Raw genomic sequence first — 13338 nt, forward strand, 5'->3', positions numbered from 1 at the left:
TGAGCTCTTTCATTTCATGCTTTCCATTTTGCATTCTGAGCTTGATTCTTGGTTTTTCTGAGCCTATGGGGTTTGAAAAACTTGTTCTCCCTTCAGCGCACCCTCTGTGTATCGAAAGGTGCGTTGGATGTTGGCCTGTCTAATGGCCATCTGACATGCAACGCACCCAGAGCACTACTGTAGGTGCGATGGGCGCGAAGAAGGAATTTTATGCACAGTTTTTTGATGGAAATTTTTCCTGTTTCTTACCAAAATCAGGATCTAACTCTTCTCTTGTTTGTTTTTCAGAGATCTTTGGAGTAAGATGACCATTACATGGCGAGAACATGAGCATGAAGAAGAGGACATGCTTGCCCTACATGATCCAGTCACAGTAAACGCACTGCGGAACTGTGGCTTGCTCAAGTTTTTCCGGATTTCTAGCATGAGACAACAGATCAACTTACTGCAGTATTTGCTCGATGCTTGGGATCCTACCAACCAGGTTTTCCAAATCAGGGGCAAATCCAACCCCTTGACTGTAGTAGACATATATTTCTTGACTGGCTTGTCGAGGCGGGGTGCCCCCATCTCTTTATCAGGTTCGGCCCGAGGAGGTGAATCTGTGAGAGATTATGTTCGCTGGTATTGCAGAGAGGGATCTCAGCCGAGTAAAGACGGCAAGATCATCATCCGTGATGTCACTGACAGGTCCCTCAGGACTATTCTGTTTACTTTTGGTAGGATGGCTGGTGGTGCGGCTCTTCATGTAGCCAACCGATCTTATATGCAGTATGCCTTGGAATGCCTCCAACCGAAGGTGTTCAACTGGTGCGATGCAGTACTTCTTGTGATGAAAGAACAGTTGACCAAGATAAATAGTAGGAGGTTGAAGAACTTTGGGTATGGTTCTATTTTGACCGCCTTTGCCTTGGAGAAGATACCACTGATGCAGCCACAGTATATTGCACTCGATTTACCTTCACCTACTGAACCACGTATGTAGAGATGGGTTGAACATATGTCTAGGCATGCTGGTCAGTCTCAGATTTCATTTTCTGATACCTTCTTCAGGATTTCTCTTGGGGGCTGAAGATGAAATCAAAAGGCTAAAGGAGAAAATGAAGGGAAATATGTTCGTAATTCAAGCCAGAGAAATCCTGTGGGATGAAGTCATTGAGGTCATCAAGGGCATTTGGGAGTTTCTTGTGATTATTGATGAGCCTCATAAATGGGTAATTATATGGGCTCATTTTACCTCCTAACCTAGTCAAATCAACCATTCTCTTAGCTTATTGTATGATTTTGTTATTATATTTATGCTTATAGAGTGAGTTGAGTTAGTTATGATGCCATGTGGTCTAACATGTATTTAATACAGATTATTGATGAATTTCGAGGTCAAAGTCAAGGATCCAATGGTAAAATGGCAGAAATAAATCAAAGTAGATAGAGGAGAGGACTTATAGGATGGAATCCCCCTCATTTATTACTCCTCACTTCGAATTCCCCTTCATTTAGCTCGGAGTACAAGTAGTCAAATCATGCACTAGAAGGCAGCCGAGCAAGTGGAGGATGATTGAGAGTTATCTCGAGTTTTGGAAGCCAAACCTCCCTGATTTTAAGGAAGCTATTGGTAGCTTCAGATGTATAAGTAGAGAGGCCTAGGGCTTCACTAGGGTCAGATTTTTTCTTATGTAAACTCTGCTCAAATTTCGATCTTATTATTTTGTGACAGTTTCATGTAAACTTGTTATTTTTTTGATAATGAAGATGGAATCCTTTTTCAGCTAGCACTGAGTTACCTCGGAGGGCTGAAGCTCTTGGGTTAGGGCCCAATCCAAGTATCCAAGCTTCTCTTTACTTGTATTTGTATGCTTTACTTCAGTTTGTAGATTAATTTGATGTTAGATGTATTTATTTCATGGTTAAGAATAGGTTGCTTTTGATGATTTAGTAGTTTGCTTTCATTTGTGCTTTCTGTAGTAGGTTAAAGCAGTGATTAGAAAATATTCAAAAGGCTAGTGATAGTGCCTTGGCCTCTCTTCCTCCCCCTGGGACCATGATTTGAGGCAAAGACCCTCTTGCTTCCCCAAAAACACAGTTTTTCCTCCTTCATAGGACTTCTAGTGTTTGCAGCTTTTTAGTAGGTTAATAGTCCAGTTTGATTTGCTTCAAATCTTCTTTATCATGATTCACTTCCTGATTAGCAATATTCCTCTTTCATGCTTTCCTTTCTTGTAGCATTTCTCAGCATTTCCTTTCATAGATCATAGTTTAGACTATTTTAATGCAAAACTCTGTTTTTCTTAAATGCACTCATTTCATTGTTTTCTTGATCTTCCTGATTAACTGTCAGTTCCTTTGCAGTAGATCTCTTCCAGCAATAGGCTAGCATATCAGAAATCACACCCTCCATCTGATCCATGCCCTACAAGTCTCCCAAGCCTCACCTCAATTCTACCTTAGTTTCCTGCATTTTTCATAGAACTTCTTCCTCTCTCCTTGAGCAAACCCAATCATCTTTCTCTCTCCTGGTGGTTTATGGTAGACCTTAGGCACCCGAACACCTCATCCCAACCTTCATTCACCTTTTCCACCCACTCTCACACCCTGTAAATATCGGAAATTTCTCTCGGCCTCCTCTTGTAGGCCTCCTGTAGTTTCCCTGTTTTCCTCCTATAGTTTCCCTGTGTGCTCCTATAGTTTTTCTTGTATGCATTCTTGTGAAGGCCGAGTGTGGGAAAAGCCTCCAGAAGTCCAACTAAGACCTCCTAGGAACCATTCACACCATCTCCCATCCTCTCAGGCTCCAAAACCGCCCTTTAACACCACCTGTTCACTGCTACACTCACACACAATAAATTAGATGCTTGTCAAATTCACATAAAAATACATAAAAATCCAAAAATATGTTTTTTTGCTCATTTACTTCCAGAAATAGCATGGTTAGATGTTGTTTGCTTTCTTGAGTAGGTAATGGCATTGCTTTCATGGTTTTCATAGTGTTTTTGGCAAAAGTAGAATTAGCTTGTTAATTAGGGTTTACTAGGTCTTGCCTTACATTCCAGTCTTTTTCCTTTCTGCAATTAGAATAGCCTCTATAGAGTAATCTTTCTTTCTTTCATCACACATAGAGCTTCTTCTGAGATCTATAGAAGTTGGCTTGAGCTCCTAGTGATCTTGCATCGGCTGACCAAGTGACAACTTGCAGTAAGAACTAGTACTTGTGCATACAGCACCGACGCTTCCAAGTTTGTTATGAACTACCAGGTTGATAAAATTAAAGTTGTGTTATAGGGAAAAGTGTCTATATAGAACTGCTCTATCCCACTAAGGTGTGACAACTGCCTTAGAAACAAACAGAGAAAAGCTACTTTCGTTTTTCCTTTATGAATTATAGATAGAGAGGAATAGGAAGACCAACCTCTGTCTTGCGCTAATCTCCTGATTTGATTCCTCTCTTCTTTGATAGTCTTTAGCTACCTGCTCCCTTGCACGCCCAGCTTCACAAAGTACCTGTAAGATCACAGTAGCATAGCACTATACAAATACATGGATCTATAATCATAAACAATCTAGGATTAGATGCAAATTGACCATACAAATGTAGCAAACATCAATGACACAAGAGCATGGAGGAAAACTTGAATAGCTTTTATTGATAAACAAGAAAGAGCCAAGAGGAGTTACAACTAGTTGTTCTAACCCAGCATCAACCTCTCAACAAAGAAGCCCCTCTTCACCTCATACAAAGCTTAGATCACCCAACAATCTGATGTTTGTCTCAAGAAACCAACAGCAATTCCTTACAATATGCAAAATTCCAACCTCTGGATCTCTGGGATGAGGGATCCATATATAGATATCTGTAAGGGGGATGAGTCAGCTTGTGATTTGATTAGTGTCTTCTCTCTGATAGTTCTTGCTTCCACTTGGAGATTGATGATCTCTTACTCATCCTTGGTCGAATTCAGTGAGGCAAGTGTCACAGGAGAAGTTTTTGGAAGCTTCCATTGCCTCTCCACCTCGCGGAATGACACTGCCATTTGTCATTTCTCGCCCATCACACCCCATAGAAGGGATTTTTGAAATGAAATGCACCCACACAGTGTATTTAGGTGAGATGCAACGCACTTGGCCAGTGGAGCAGCTGAAATGATCCTGTTTTGACCAATTCTGAGCAGTTTTTTTATGGAGAACTTCTGGGATAAGCTGTAATCTGTTGACCTTGTTCCTTTAGGGGTTAGAACAACACTTTTAGGGACTTAGGAGCCCTTGGTTTATGGAAATTTCATGCTTGGGGTTGTAGTGCCCAAAAATGTCTATAACAGTTGCCCCCTAAAGCATGAGGTCGTTAATCTTTTGATGTCGGGTGAAATGATTTATTATGAGGATCCGAAGTTCTTTCAAGCTGGGAGGAGACCTGTAATAAGATACAATACAATACATTATCTTCATAATATTTTCATGATCTAGCTGAGGCGGGCATTCCCATGCTCAACTCTATAAATTAATTTTCATGTACATAGGACAGACAATCGTCTGAGTGTAGACTGATGATTTTGATAGAGCCATCATCCTTTTGATTGGATGATTATCTGTGCAACAATGATGTACATTTGATGTCTTTATTTCCCTGAATATATATCGCAGCCCGGATGGATGAAACTAGAGCCGGGGTCTTCAATCTCATTCGATCTTCACTCGAAGTACAAGTCGATCCATGTGAAAGCTGTTCTGGAGTCGAACATGGAAAGACATCGCCTGATTACCAACCAATGATGTAAGCTGTTAACAGGCGCGAGAGGAATCACCGATAATGATAATGACCCTCAAGGTACTGCAGTACAATTCACGTGGTGTGAATAAAGGACTTGGCGTCGAACACCACGCAAAATCTTTCGGTCGAAGGCCATTGATGTAAACCTGTCACCGGAAGTGAGAAACTTGCCATTGAGGCATGCAAGCTTCAAAGTACTGAAAGGGGTGTTCCTAGATCAACTTCTTGGATAATGAGCTGATGTCGACAAGAAGTGATCTGTCACAGGAGGGCCTTAATGAATCCCACATCAATGACACGGAACGGAGCAATTGATTTTAATGGAGGTGAAAACGATCTGGTGATATAAGGTTCAGGGTGGCGGTCATGAAAGAATGGAGTATAAATGTATGGTAGTGGGTGAGACACAGGTGAATTCTTTGAATGAATTCTCTTGAACATATCGGCGACACTGATGTGATGGATTGGTAGCATTAACCCCAAATGTGGATGGTATGATGGGACCATGGTGATGTGACCGGTGAATGAAACAACCCAACCCGACTCGGACGCAGAGTGGAAGTGTCATGTTCAAGAGCGACTTGCTACCAACAAAGTTTCTTCAAGTTTTCTTCCCAATTTTCCCCAGTCATTGCTGACCAGTACCTCTTTATTTTTTTCAAGCTTGAGGAGGATAACATATGCTTGTTCTATAATTTTCCCTTCGGGAAAACCCATCGCTATGTTTTAACGAGCCTAGCGATAGTGAAACTCGTTCTCGTCTATAGACAAGTTTGTCACTATTAAACTTTTAACGAGTTTAACGACAAAGACAACTCGGTCCTTTTCAATTTTAGAGAGTCTGAAAAGGAACATAAAGGTAACTCCAAAATTCCTTTTTCGTCATCTAATCCCTTAATTCCGAAAAAGTATAAAACAATATAGAAGGGATGAATTTTCGATACTTTTAAAGAGCCGAACAAAACAAGCGCTCGATCTTTTTGTGTAATAATCTCTCAGGTCCAAAAAGATTAAAATCTAGAGGAGAGATAGCACTTCCGGTCCCTTTAACGAGTTGGAGAGGCCAATGGCTCGGCAATCTTTTCACATTTTACGAGTCAGTTGAAAAGAGCTTAAAGGAGACTCGTCTTTTGAGGAATGAGTGATAAAATGGATAGCAACTGATTCTAGGTAAGGTTTGGAATTTTCCAATCACGGCAGTGTTACAAGGATGGCTAGTGAAATCACTCTTCGCAGCTGTTCCTCAAAATGGGTAAACAATCAAATGGAGGTGAATGATCGGCCAATGCAAAACTGGAGGTGACGGTGCAAACACGACCAAGGCTTTAATGGCTGAAGTACTACATTCACGATGGTTATTTACCGGTGAATAGTTCATTTCTTAATGAGCTTAAACGCGGGGGGAAACATTTGCTCATGTCTTATGTTTATTTTTTAACGAGCCTGAACTATGTGCTAAAACTGCTCGATTGAATGGTCTCTTTTTGACTTTACCATAAATAGCTTTGTTCTTTCAAAGATTGTACTGTATTTTCAAATGCTTCATCAAACTAGTCAGAAATGAACAATATATGCTTGAAAAACGAGTTAGAACACTAATATTTTACTTTGAACTACGTAAAAAGTAATGAAAAAGTGTTTTTACCTCTCATTTTACCATTTCATTTGAACTTTGGTTTGTTGGAGCTTTGGAGGTGCTTTCCCCCTTTGATTTTCAACAACTGATTTCGGGAGATTCTGTGGACGATTCTCGGCGCTGTCTGGACCAGGTAGGAGCTAAACTTGAGCTCTTTCATTTCATGGTTTCCATTTTGCATTCTGAGCTTGATTCCTGGTTTTTCTGAGCCTATGGGGTTTGAAAAACTCGTTCTGCCTTCAGCGCACCCTTTGTGTATCGAAAGGTGCGTTGGATGTTGGCCTGTCTAATGGCCATCTGACATGCAACGCACCCAGAGCACTACTGTAGGTGCGATGGGCGCGGAGAAGGAATTTTATGCACAATTTTTTGATGGAAATTTTGCCTGTTTTTTACCAAAATTAGGATCTAACTCTTCTCTTGTTTGTTTTTCAGAGATCTTTGGAGTAAGATGACCATTACATGGCGAGAACGTGAGCATGAAGAAGAGGACATGCTTGCCCTACATGATCCGGTTACAGTAAACGCACTGCGGAACTGTGGCTTGCTGAAGTTTTTCCGCATTTCTAGCATGAGACAACAGATCAACTTACTGCAGTATTTGCTCGATGCTTGGGATCCTACCAACCAAGTTTTCCAGATCAGGGGCAAATCCATCCCCTTGACTGTAGTAGACATCTATTTCTTGACTGGCTTGTCGAGGCGGGGTGCCCCCATCTCTTTATCAGGTTCGGCCCGAGGAGGTGAATCTGTGAGAGATTATGTTCGCCGGTATTGCAGAGAGGGATCTCAGCCGAGTAAAGACGGCAAGATCATCATCTGTGATGTCACTGACAGGTCCCTCAGGACTATTCTGTTTACTTTTGGTAGGATGGATGGTGGTGCGGCTCTTCATGTAGCCAACCGATCTTATATGCAGTATGCCTTGGAATGCCTCCAACCGAAGGTGTTCAACTGGTGCGACGCAGTACTTCTTGTGATGAAAGAACAATTGACCAAGATAAAGAGCGGGAGGTTGAAGAACTTTGGGTATGGTTCTATTTTGACCGCCTTTGCCTTGGAGAAGATACCACTGATGCAGCCACAGTATATTGCACTCGATTTACCTTCACCTATTGAACCACGTATGCAGAGATGGGTTGACCATATGTATAGGCATGCTGGTCAGTCTCAGATTTCATTTTCTGATACCTTCTTCAGGTGGTTTGATCGTCAAGAGATGGTTTATTCCGAGTATCCATATGCTGTCATGGACTTCCGGGGTGATCCAGATTTAGTACTGCTGGATGGCGAACAGTGGGGCACCATTGGTAAAATCCTTGACCATATTCCTGTTTATCGTTTTTTCATTTATAATGTCCTTGAGATCTACTCTATCAAGACTTTAATCAAACTCATGTGTTCATGCAGATGTTTGTCCTGTTCGGCCAGTAGTACGCTTGAGAGTACCAGCTGCCGCCCCAGCAGGAGAGGATGTTGGAAGGGCTATCCTTCGTGACCTCAATGTGGCCGAGACTCTCATAGCGTTACAGGAGTAGGTTGAGGGCCTCACTCTTGGTATTCCAGATGTGAGGACTGACGAGCTGCCCTTGAGGTTGCAGTGGCATACTACTGGTGTGCCAGGACGATGGACTCGTCTCTTACGCATGATCGCATAGGCTGTGACTTGCTATCACGAGCATCATTAGACTAGGGTGCCCCCTAGCATTTTGAGTTTTTGGTCAATTGACCGATTTTGTCTTGGTTACAGAACATTATGTGTAAACCATAAACAGATATATATATTTTTGATTTTCGGGGTTTTATTTTGGTTAAGTTACATAATCCAAATGCAAACATTGATGGTATGTTTCTTTTTATAAATGTTGCAAATGTCTATCTAACACATAATTTGCCAATGAGTCGGTTAATGTGTTTAAGTTTATGGAAATATGTTGATATTGAATAAAATCAAATTGTCTTTCCAAAATCTTAACCCTCAGGAACATGCGATAAATAGCTGGATTTCGGACAGAATAGATACCAGTGAGTTGTAGTATTACGAGTTGTGAGTCTAGCCTGACAATCAGTCGGCGTATACCATGTGTGATGGCATCAGAGAGAAGTTCTATCAACGCACTATATTCAGCGATGTTATTTGTTGATCGACCAATACATACCCCTTTGAAACTTACTAACTCGCCGCTTGGATCAAAAATGGCCCAGGCTGCGGAAGATAGGTTCCGCGAACTACGACTCGCTCCGTCGGCATACCCAACACATGACTCCAATAGGTTTGACATCTGAAAATAATGTAAAAAGTGGATTACTTGACCAAAATAAACACTTTAGCGAAAACAAAAACATAACAAAAGCATACAGGTTACCATTACGCATAGTAACGCTTGAGGTACAACCCATTACGAGGTTGCGCCAGTGGAATTCCATCATAATCCATTAACTCGTAGGCTGCTTTTGCTAACACCCACTTAACAATATAGGGGCCCATCCATAAAGACTTAAATTTACCTGCTCCCAATTTATCGGATTCTTGGTCGTAAAGCAAGACCAAGTCACCTTCTGAGAAGACACGGGGTTTGACATTTTTGTCGAACTGTGCTTTGACTCATTTCTTATGGGCTTCGTTAGCCAAAGTGGCATCACGACGGGTTTCATCCAATTGGATTAGTTCCACGAAACGAGCTTCTTCTTCTGAAGTTCCGGGGAGGAGATCAATTTCGAGTTTGAGGGATGAGATTTCGCACTGGATTGGTAAGACTGCTTCCAGGCCGTATACCAGTTGGAAAGGTGTAAACTCGGTTGCATTCCTTACCGATGTTCGGTAAGCCCACAAAGTTGAGTACAGGATTAGGTGCCATCTTCTTTTGTGAACTCCAATCATCCTTTGCAATATGCGTTTCAGGACCTTGTTGATTGCCTCAACTTGTCCGTTGGCTTGCGGGTAATATGGAGTAGAGATGTCATGAGACAACCCTAGTTTGGCAGCTAATTCAACCATCATGTGATTGCGAAAATGTGATCCATGATTTGTGACTATAGCTTGTGGTACGCTGAATCTAGCGACTACATGATTGAAAAAGAAGAGGGCAGCTGTTTCACTAGTATTATCTAATGTAGGCATCGCCTCGGCCCATTTGGTAAAATAGTCAACTGCGACTATGATATACCCATGCCCCCGGTCGAGGTGGGGTTACATGTCATGAAATCGATGCCCCATTTGGCGAATGGCCCGACAGCAACTATTGGCTGCAGAGGTGCGGGTGGTCTTCTGGTTTTGCTATCGAAAATTTGACAAGCATGGCAACTTCTGACTGCGTTTATGCAATCTTTAAACATTGTTGGCCAGAAGTATCCTGCTCGTAAGATTTTTTGCGCTGTAGCATAACCGGATTGATGCCCCCCACACGCGCCTGAATGACAATCATTCAGGACTTTTTCGGCCTCCTCATGCATGAGGCACCTTCTCAGAACTGTATCGATACTGCGATGGTAAAGTGTATCACCGACGATCATGTAGTCTTTTGCTTGGTATCGGATACGTTTTTATTCGGAGCGGGAGGTGTTTGGCCTATATTTTTGGGTTTGGAGATAAATTATTATATTCCATACCATTTATTGCTTGAAGATATCAGAAACAAACTTTCGTCCACAATTGTTTCTTCGGATGTTTCATCGTTGGACGATGATGGGAGATCGCATAATAATTTTGCGAAAACCAGAGCTTTCTTTGACTTGGATTTTACAAATTCCAGATCAAACTCTTGTAGTATTGCTATCCATTTTGAATATTTGCCCCCCAGCAACTGTCGCGACAATATATAAGTCATGGGGTTGCAATCTGACAGAATGGTAGTTTTTCGAAAGAGGACATAGTGTCGAAATTTCTGTATCGCTTGAACAGCTGCGAGCGCTAGCTTTTCAACATAAGAATATTTAATTTCTGTATTATTTAAGTTTTTACTTAAATAATATATAGGATGTTCAATTCCGTTGACTTCTTGAACTAAAACCATTGCGATGGTCGTATCCACTGCAGCCAGATACAGGTTAAAATCTTTTTGATAATCAGGAGCGTACATTAATGATGCTTTCATTAGGGATTCTTTTAAAGCATCAAAGGAAGCTTGCGCAACCTGATCCCAGACAAAGGGTACTCCCTTTTTCAAAAGACGTGTATAACCTTTAGCAAGTTCGGCGTAATTTGGAATGAACCTCCTCAGAAAGTTTGCTTTCCCTTGGAGTTTCTGAATCTGAAGCAAATTCGAAGGTGGAGGCAAATTTACGATTGCCTGAACCTTACATGGGTCGAGACGAATCTCGTCCTTTGAGACTACAAAGCTAAGCAAACAACCAGAACTGACGCAAAATACACATTTGTGTGGATTGAGTCGTATCTTGTAGTGTCGGCAACGTAGAAATATCGCTCTTAAATGCTGTCGGTGATCAGTCTGCTTTCGCGAATGAGCCGGAAGGTCGTCGAGGTATGGTTGAACGATGTTTTTGATGTCATGGAAGGCATAATTCATTGCCCTCTGAAACGTCGCCCCTACATTCTTTAAACCAAAGGGTAATTTTCGATATGCGAATGTGCCCCATGGACAAATAAATGCAGTCTTTGACTGGTCCTCTGGGCGGATATTTATTTGATTATACCGGAGAATCCATCCATGAATGAAAAGATTTCGCATCCAGCGCATTCATCAATTATCTAGTCGATGAAGGGTGTAGGGTAGTTGTCTTTTGGACAATCTTGATTTACATCCCTATAATCGACGCACACTCTAATTGTTCCTTGTTTTTTCATAACAGGGACAATATTCGATACCCAATCGATTAGAGGAACCAGGTAAATGAAACCAGCATGGAGAAGTTTCTCAACTTCTTCCTTAATGGCAGCGGCTTTCTTGGGGTGCACCTGCCGTAGCCGTTGTCGTACTGGTTTGACATCAAAATACATCTTAATTTTGTGTTCAATGATACTCGAGTCAATGCCTGGCATTTCACTATATGACCAAGCAAAGACATCTCTGAATTTGCGAAAAAGAGCATTATATATTTCCAGTTCTGAAGGAGAACAACATTTGCCAACATAAATATTCTCTACAACATTTGTTTTGGTCGAGATATTTATGGCGATAGTCTCTTCAATGTTGGACAAGTTTCGCTCGGAATCCACCGTGTTTACAGTATTTGATAGAAAATAAAAAACTGAAGGATGATAAAGGTCATCAGGAGTATCTTCTCCACAATCCGGAAGAAGGGAACGATGGTGGGAATCATTCCATGGTGCCCATTCAATTACCATTGATTGGACAATTCCTTCGTCGGTGACATGCACTCGCGACCAAGGATCTGAAGGGGTACCATATTCTTTAGACCTATCTATCCAAACGCTTGATGAGCGTTTATTTTTGTTTGCCATCCAGGCTAGGAACATTGATTGCTACAATATTTCCGTTGGGCTTGGGGGCAAAACCATTGCATGATCCATGATATCGTTTTCTGATATCTTTTTGGAAGATATCATATTGCAGGTTCCTACCGACACTACTTCCGCCAGATTAATTCGAGGTGGAAGGGTGAAAGTTCCCATTAATATAGGATCTTTTAGTAGGCATACTCCGATATTTTGAAGCGAATGGGGGCTTCCATGGATCATAGGGATGCTTCCTGTAACTTGAGAACCATTGGGGAGGAAGTTTTGTTGATCGACGATTGTAATCCCTCCTTGGAAAGGAAATGCAATCTTCCTAAAATAGGTCGAAACAACGGCAGCCATAGCATATATCCATGGTCTTCCTAGTAGGATGTTGTAATCGAGATTTCCATCGATTACTTCAACATCTATTTCTATTGTTTTCCCTCCTAGTTCAACCTTTAAGTTACTTAGAATACCATATGGGGTATATGTTCTTCCGTCAAATGCTTTTAATGTCGTCGAAGATCGCGACAAGGTTGGAGATCCTAAAGTTTTCCAGCAACTCATCGACATAATGCATGTAGATGCCCCCTCATCAATAATTGTTTGATGAACAGTTTTGTTGAGGGCTTTCACTTGAACAAGGAAAGCTAGTTGAGCTGGTAATTGAGGATCGTATCCTTTATGATCAAAGGATACAAGATTGGAATCCTTTGGGTCTATCCCACCAATGGCTGATAATAAAGCCTGCTTTTGGGATGGGCAATTTTGTAGTACTTCAAGAGTCGACATAGCGGATGGCGATTGGGCCAAATCTTCCACTATATTATAATGCTGTGCCGCTCTAGCGCGGGGATTAAACGTCGACTTGTGTACTACTCCCTTTGGCGGTTTTATTGTCAATTCAGGAATGATGGGTGGTGCAACTTCTGTCGAAGTTGTTGTCGAACTACTAGGTTGATCTTTATCCTTGTTGTTCGACAGCTGTGGATTCCCATCATTTTGCTGTTTTGAAACCGACAACAATAGCACTTGAGACGGGGAAGCATTTCCACTTTCAACCAGATTTGTTCCTGGATTTGGAAACGGATTAGTTAACACTGTGGAGGTTTTTGAATTCTTGAAGAATTTTTTAAGCTCAGCTCTGTGTGGACAATTTGCGGTCCAATGATCCTCATCGCATATAAAGCATGGATTTTTTGGTTTCCTATTTCCAGGAGGGTTTGCAGAAGATTTTTTAGGTGATGATTCTTCCTGTTTCTTCTTCTTCCCTTTTCCTTTCTTCTTGCCCCCTGGTTGCATGGTTTCTTTGCCTTTATCTGTCGATACGACATTTACTTCCGAGGCAAGAAGTTCATCTTTTGCATTTTGACCTGAAATCTTACGGGCCTTTTTGGATGTAGCCTTTGTCGATTTCGTGTCTGTTGTGCCAATCACGCCATCGCCGGCATGAGAGTCATTGTTCGATTTAGGAGGAGGAGGAACTGAGAATTCCGGTCTAGGGGCGTCAGGTATTTTATC

Source organism: Pinus tabuliformis, chromosome 5_1 (assembly GCF_031772625.1).
Source record: "Pinus tabuliformis cultivar Carrire ecotype Pingquan chromosome 5_1, CPIR1, whole genome shotgun sequence".
NCBI lineage: Eukaryota > Viridiplantae > Streptophyta > Pinopsida > Pinales > Pinaceae > Pinus > Pinus tabuliformis.